An 8,145-nucleotide genomic window follows, 5' to 3' on the forward strand; every position below is an offset into this window, starting at 1 on the left:
GATGTTACCACCTTTAGGAATTATGAAAACACTTATGCCTGCAGAGATAGAAGGGGTGTGTGTTAGGCATGCAAGCCCTCCTGAAATAAAACATGGACTATGTGTAGGACTGAGCAACTGTAATGGGAGAGGACTTATGACACTGAATATTGGGGCAGTACCCTATTAATTGTTTTTGAGTCATTTCTGTGCTCTTAGGGGAATGTGGGATCCTTTCTGATACAAATATTACTTTAACCTCAGTCTTTTCCCCCTGCTATTCGCTCAGAAGATAAACAACTTTAAAAAAAAATCACACAACCCAAGAACAATATTAAGTGATTATGTAATTTTAAGGCCCATGACCATACACAAGGTCTAGCATTGATAAGCTGTCCCCCTCAGTCTGACCTACTTTGACTACAGTTTAGTCAATATAAAAAATCATGATTAGAAAAATCTTACTTTCTATATGATTTTATTTCTCCAATTTAACAAATTTATAGGGCTACATGCTGCTCCAAATGCTGATTCCCAGAAAGTTACAGGCAACTGCATGTTAATGTTATTTATGTAACCGCCTTTTTATTAAATTTTGATGGATAGCATCTGCTTCATTTGCTCACAGCTTATTTTGTGGACCTTTCAAAGGGCAGCAGTGGGAGAAAAGACAGGAAGCCTGCCTGCTGTTGACTGCTCTGCCTGGATCCAGTGGAAGTCTCTGCAGGAAGGAGATGAGCAGCTGCCCTGTAAGGAGCAAACATACCCTGGGGGAAGAGCTCCTGACGCGCGGGGCTGAGCTGGGAGAGAGGCACGTCCAGCAGGCACCCAGCGCTGCCAGCACAGGTTCTCCTCAGAAGAATGGGGAGCCAACATAATCTGCCCCTGGAGTGGAAATAAAGAGGGGTTTTTTAGGGAGCCTGGAGGAAAAGAGGGTAGTGTTTATTGCAATCCATAATGGTACTGGAAAAAAAACAAAGTAGGAGGACAGGATCTGTCCTGCAGGAACATGGTGGCCCACAGATTCAGGTTCTACCTCATTCTAAGTTTCCACTACTGAAAAAGACATTTTTCTTGGTCTTCCTTCTAATAGATCCCAGCTTTGATGATCAAAGACTGGTTAGCGTTGTTGTGGTGGTTGTGGTAAGGAAGAGGGGCGGGCAAATCTGCCTCAAAGTCCTCATGAACCAGCTAGGTAAGTGCCAATCCCCATCAGGAAGGGATGAAACCAGATCTTCTGTTTGGCTGCCTCTCAGGGGCCCTCTCCACCTCCTCTATCTTTACATCTCACGCCTGGGCTTTACTAGCTCCCTAGCATGACATCCTCCACTTTCTCTAATATACTACTGCCTGTCTCTCCTCTTCTTTCTACACTATGCATAATAATTTCTTCCAATTACCTGTAGTAAACTGTTCTTTACCATGGCAATGGAGTTCCTCTACTAAAAATGTGAGTAAATATTGACCTAAGCTTAGTAAACATTGATCCGGGTAAATATTGACCCAGCCTGACAAGGTAGCTAAAGAGACAGAAATATAATTTCTGGATATTCTGAGTATCAAAGTTTCCTTCAGTGCTCTGTGACCTCAGAAATGATAGTCTTGAACTTCTTGACATTTCTACAGATCAAAAGCACCAATGTATGTATGTTTTGTATGTATGCTACCAGTAGCATTGTTTTTTCTGCAGCTGTGAAAGCACTTCTTGTATAACTGTTTTAACAAAATGCAACCAATCTTCAAAAGAGAGAGCCTTCCTTTGGAGGAATAGTCTCTTCCGTCACTGCCTGCCTTCCCTTCTCTCCCGCTCTGCAAAAGCATGTACTGTGTGCACCTCACAGTCATCTCCCTGCTCTCTTCTGAAGGGAATCTGTGGGGTCTAAAGGTCACTCAAGGAAACAAATCCAAATTGTCCTCAGCTGAAGTATCTGACGTGGGATCATGTCCTTTACTTTGGTCTTTTTTTCTGGAGAGGACAATCTGTTCCTGTACTCGACACTGGCTTTCCTTTCTACTGGCATTTCTGTTCTCTCCTGAGTCAAATTGTTTTGCCTAGGCATATCCAGCAGCTGCAGGAGCTAACCAAATATCAGTGTAGCCTTACTACTCTCTATGATTTCAAATGCTCTGAGCCTCCACTCTTGAGGAGGAAGCCTGTCCTAACTATTCCTCACAGTTTCGTAGTGTAGACGTACGTTTTGAGATCACAGTTACCTCTCTCCCTCAAAACTGCAGCAAATAGGTAAAATTAGATTTTGTACGAGTCCTTCCAGCTCCTAGTCATCCTTGAAACAAAGAGTGAGAGAAAAGTAAAAGTGATCATGGACCAAAGGCTCCAGAACCTCACCTTGGCTTTACCTCTTCACCTTTAATTAATGGTGAGGAAAACATGTGCGAAAACATTTGCTACCATGCACACTGATATACCTCTATATTAGTACTCAGGTGCTCCATTTGCTGTGTGTCAGTGATAGACAGCATTACATTTTGTTCCTGCCTGGCTTCTGTGCCAGTGTCAGCTGTCTCATGCCCTCTGGAAAATCTCTTACATGAAGAAAAGAGTGTGCTGGCAGATGTGCCTCACCAAAGGTACCAGGAGGCTACAACTCCCTGTGGAAGAGACCTTCCCAGGAAAGAGTGTCACTTTGGAAGTGTAGGCCACAAAAGAGGGAGTGATCACTGGAAAGGAGAGAGGATTAGTTTAGGTAACAGAAGATAAAATTTCAAGTGAGCAGCTGTTTCATCAGATTTTGGCCTTTCTTTATATTTTGCAGTATCTTGAGTTGGAGTCCAACCATTTTCAGGGTTCAGATGAAAAATCCAAACCTTAATTCTCATTTTGATGGCCCTTAGATCATGCTCTGGACAAGCTTCATCATCCCAGCTGGATTACACAATGCCCTAGAAAAGGATGACAGTAATTCATGCAAATGTTGGAACTATACTCCTTGCTTGCATGTCCTCTGTTACTCAGGGGTTATGAACCAGCATTCAAAATGAGACACATCCTGTGCAGCTCTGAAAAGACTATTCCCAGATTATGAAAAACATGTGAATAGCCAGGTCATCCTTGATTTCCAATTTAGTCATCACAGAGAGTAAACTTTTTCAGGGGAAGCTAGTGACTGCACTACTGAGGAAAGTCCTGAAAAAAGGAGTGGAATAGAAAAACAGTAGGATTAGTGTCTGTGTCCTCTGTATTAAAATGTTCATTTTTGTATGTTAGCAATCTGCTGAGGAAATAAATAATTTCTAACTTCAGCTAAACATACGAAACGGTGACTTTGAAGATATAAGCAATGACATCACAAAACTTAGCAGTTTTATTTGGATTGTGTGACCTCACTGTAGAGAGGAACTGTTGAGAATCTTAAGGTAGATGGTGATGAGTTACATGAGCACCAACCCTGTCTAAACAGGGTGTGCCCTGTGGGGTTCACACAAAAAGGATGTGCTTTTCATAACTCTTCAACCCTTGAAGTAACTCACTGCATTGGAGTAAATTAAAAAACATAATAAAGAAAAATAATGATGTGGGAGCAGAGTCCAAATAGCATAGACGATATCAAGCATTCAGGATGGAGGAGTGACCATGAGAACATTATACACTGTACTCAAATTTTACCTGAACACATGGAAAAGTGGAATACAAGCCTCCTCAAGAAGGGTGAAATGGAAGTTCATAAAAAAGGGCAGTAGGAAACTTTTAAATTCATTTTCACACTATCATAGCTCAGAATTTATTAAAAAAAAAAAAAAGTCTTGAATATTTTTTAAATCTTTTTCTATCAATATAGAATAAGATTACTTCCAAGAACACTTGGAATTAGCATCACCAGCCATTAAATACTTGCAGATTACAACGTTGTTCAAGGAACAGTCTTCAAAATATCCATTGCATTTCATTAAGCATTTGAAGAATTGTTCACTTTAAATTGCCATTTACCAGATATGGACTTTCTTTTGACTGCTGTTTAAAACATATTCTACTTTTATTCTTATAAATAAGCTCTTCAAAAGATTGCTCTGAAAGAGTCATTGCACTGATGTTCCTCAACAGTAATTTGCCATGGTCAACCTGGATAAAACATAATGAGGTTTTCTAAACAAAACAGAGTTTAATTCTACATGTAAAAACTTTGAATGTGATGGCAATTCCTTCAGTTATTGAATGACAATGGAATGTTTACTCTATTGGTAATCAGAAAAAATGAAGGATAGCCTTTTTCTACATTATTCATTGTTTTATTTCCTTCTTTATAACATGTTTTTCAGTTACTTCTTTGTTCCATACCGTGTTCCTGGAGCAACCTTCTGTTCCAAAAAGATCAGCTACTTTTTAATTTAGAGGATAACACACATGTCCATTGTGTTTCAACTGAATGAAGTTAAATTATACTTTGATTATGATGACTCTCGGTTTGCATTTATTTGTCTTTGGTTTTTTTGGTCATTTTTTTTTTAGATCTGCAAACGTAATAGATGAATTTATGAGCATGCTGGGACACACCCCCAGGAAACATAAAACATACTGACTTATTGAAATTGCAGCATCCTATGATTTATGACATTTCAAAATTTAGCCACTGAATTTCTTGACTCATCGTCATCTATCATAATATACCAGGAACCCAAACCCTTAGAGATCTAAGTCAAGCTTTGGAAAAGTGACTAACAACTTTCCAAAATACCTCTAATAGATCTGATTTTCAAAGAGCAGTTTTTGAAAATCAGGTATTGCGTAATGCACTGGATGATGGACACAAACAGCCAGGCACCCACACCAACTAATCACTTCTGAAAATCTCAGTATGTTGAACTAGTTTGACTCTATCAACTAAATTTAAGGATGGAGTTATTTTGCCTTACATGTAAAAATTAAATACGATGTTTCAAAATGAATGTATCAGCTTTTTATAACAAGATGGAAAGCTTGCCTCTGAATAAGCCACACATATGCTTGCAAGCAAAAATCTATTCAGAGACTGTTCTTCATTTATAAAACCAAAACCACTGCAAACTGGATCTTGAGACTTGGACAGGTTGGAACAGTCATTTATCATGCTGTTAAAGGTCTTCCACCGTGTTCCTGCATCCTGTGTCTCCTCCAAATTGTTTGAATCAGCTCTGCAAGAGGAATTATCTTTCAGTCACAATTAGAAAATTCAGCTCCCTGAGGAGGAGTTCACACTGTATGTAACCTGTTCACTGTTAACCCAATGGCCTGCAATGTCATTTTTGTGTCAATTTAAAATGAGAAACATTTGGCAAAAGAAGCAATGGAATTAAGTCACAAAAATAAACAATTATTTTTCAAATTATAGGATAGAAGAGAGAAAAACAGGTTTTAAAAATACATCCAAGAAAATTCTAATAATTTAGATGACTTTGTAGAAACTTTCAGGCCTCTACAAAAGCCTTACTTTTGTGGCTTTATTGTTTGGGATTTTTTAACCTATCTAACTGTGGTTATAGTTTAGGTTATATTTTAGCCTAAAGGACATCTGCTATTTAGTCTGAAATGTCTATCTAATGATCATAATCTATTTGTCAAGTGCACATCCAGGACAGAAACCCATATGGTTTACAAAGAGTCTATTTTCAACCTCACTTCTCCTTCCAGGTCCCTGAGATGCAGCACTCACCTAGCTCCTCTGGATTATAGATTACAGCAGTCTTGCAAGGGCAAGTTGGGGATCCTTAGGATTAAGATTAGTTTAATACATTTTTGGTTTGTTCCATGGCCTTGAAGCGCTAAACTTGAAGTCACCTGAAGTCACCGGGATCTCTGATACCCTTCCTTATACTTGTTATGAGGACATGCAGGAGATGGCATTGCCAGGCTGAGAGGCTCAATCGTCTGACCAGTCTGACGAGCTCCAGTATTCAACTATAATGACCACAAAATGTGTCATTCTGGGGGTAGATCTCTCTTTCATCCCTTGCCATCACTTTACATAGCCTCATTTCTCAGTATGTTCTGACTCCTCTCCACAAACATTGCTAGCCAGGAAGTTTATGTGAATTTAGTACAGAGTTATGGAGCTCCCACCATCTACTGAAATTCCCCCTCCTTTCCTGCAAGTCTCCCCACACCCTCTCAGATTTTGTGTTCGTCAAGACAGTTTGGTGCTATTTTCCAAAGCAAGCAGCTTCTTCATATAGTTTATTTTTCAAATAGTGAATTGATAATTTATTACAGTATGTTTCAGATTAAAGGAGAACAAAACTGGTGGCATTAAAAAAGAAATACAAAATGTGTGAAATGTATCTGCCAAATATGCTGGAGACAGCAAAATGGTTTTTGTAGTTTTCAAAAGTATTCTTTGAATCTTGAAAGAAGGTTCAGCTGGTCTGAGAGTATTATTTTTTTATGGCTTCTCTTATAAGATTATAGCTCAGGATGTTTTATTTTTTAAAAATGAAACCATAATATGACCTTCTGTTTATAATAAAAGATTGGTGGCTGTAGAAGATGGAAATTCACATTCTTATATTTCAAGTCTGAAGCTTTTAAAAATAATGTCAGATATCTTTCATCAAGGAAAAACAGAGTCAAATTACTGCTTTATAATGAAATTTTGCACAATACTTATTATAGCTTGAATTAGTTTCCCTACTAGTCTGAGAATTGTTCGGCCTGTTTGGAAAAAAAAAAATGCATTCTGCCTTTTACATATTCCCATTTTTCACCAAAACAAATGTTTAAGTGTGTATTTTCTTCTTGTCCAGTTAAAAAGTGATGTGCGCTTCAGGATTTGCCATTTTGTAGTCTAAAGGAGAAGGAATTGCCATTTGATACTGAGGAGAGATAAGCCTTGTGCTGGGTGCTAAGCGGGACTACAGAAAATATTGTGATGACCCTATGATTCCTGACTATAAACTCTTGAGTCAGGGCAGCTAGCAATTATACAACAAATTAGTACAAAATGTGACTTAATTAAATATGACATTTCTAGACTTCTAGAGTACTTGACCCTCTATTTTTCCTGGTTTCATTTTGTTTGTATAAAGCTGGTGAACAGAAGTGACTGATGTGACGTACGCAACAGCTTTGCCAATCTCTGACCTACAGTGTGCCCTTTGCCCAGACTTCCTAGGCCTATCTTAAGCGTAAAAGCTTGATTTGGGTTTAGATCTACTGCTTAACTGAATTTTGGATTTCTGTGTTAGCTTTTCTGAAGTCCAAGAGATAGTCCAAGACCCATCAACTCATGATTACATAAGACACAGAAAACTGCATCAGTTTCTTAATTCTTCCAGTCTCTTTGCTTTTGGAGAACAGTGCGTTCAATATAGGCAGTAACTGAACACAAGGATATTCTCTATCACCATAAGCAATGGCTTTAAATCCACAAGTATTTTTACTTAGAAGCTTAAGAATTAAATTATTTTATCAGAATATCCTTTTTCTTGTCTTTATAATCATCCAGCTCTTTGAAGAGAAAAAGACCCAGAACCATCAGATAGGAAATATGATTGTCTGCATTTTGTGTATGAAAAAGTCCATAAGTATTTAATAGGAAGCAAAATTGGTTTTGTGTAGTATTTTTAAAATGGCCAACACAAATGGAAAATTAGTGGAAAATTATATTCTTAGTATAGAGCTCTGTTCTACATCCTGTTCCATGTAAAAATTCTTTTGAAAGAATCTCATTCATTATTTGGTTCTCTTGGGTTTTCAGTCATTTCTATAAAAGCACATTTATTTTATTCCTATTTAACTCAATAAGATTTTTCAATAAGAATGACTGTAAGCTGGAGACCCACATCTCTTTTATTTAAATGTACATTAGTCATTAACCAGCTATATATTACATAGTAAATATGACATAGTGTTTACAGGGTTGCCAAGCATAATGGAGTGGTTTCCTTCAGTCTTGATGAATTTCCAGGAAAAAAAAAAAAAGTATATTCTATCTAAGGTAAGCTAACACAATTAATTTGACATGTGTCATGGGTTGTGGGTATCTAAAAACTGTAGACAGAAGTGTGACAAACACTCTTTTGATGCTGAAATGTTTTTGAGCTGATAACCCAGCAGCACTTTATAGTCTAAACTTCACACTACCTCTATGAAGCAGAAGCTCCAGCACACATTTTCTCAGTAGCGGTATTCCACTGGAAACTTGTTACGAAGTGCAGCATGAAATCACACTAATAATA

At 37.9% G+C, this 8,145-nt stretch overlaps 1 long non-coding RNA gene across 1 annotated transcript; it reads left to right on the forward strand.

Moving 5' to 3' along the window:
• The first annotated feature begins 656 nt into the window (after positions 1-656).
• LOC142600052 (uncharacterized) lies at positions 657-5,336 on the forward strand. The gene is made up of 3 exons (XR_012833517.1): positions 657-728; positions 1,073-1,174; positions 4,255-5,336. It is a non-coding gene; the product is annotated as an uncharacterized LOC142600052 (long non-coding RNA).
• The last annotated feature ends 2,809 nt before the right edge of the window (positions 5,337-8,145 follow it).

The sequence above is a fragment of the Balearica regulorum genome, chromosome 1 (assembly GCF_011004875.1).
Source record: "Balearica regulorum gibbericeps isolate bBalReg1 chromosome 1, bBalReg1.pri, whole genome shotgun sequence".
Lineage (NCBI taxonomy): Eukaryota > Metazoa > Chordata > Aves > Gruiformes > Gruidae > Balearica > Balearica regulorum.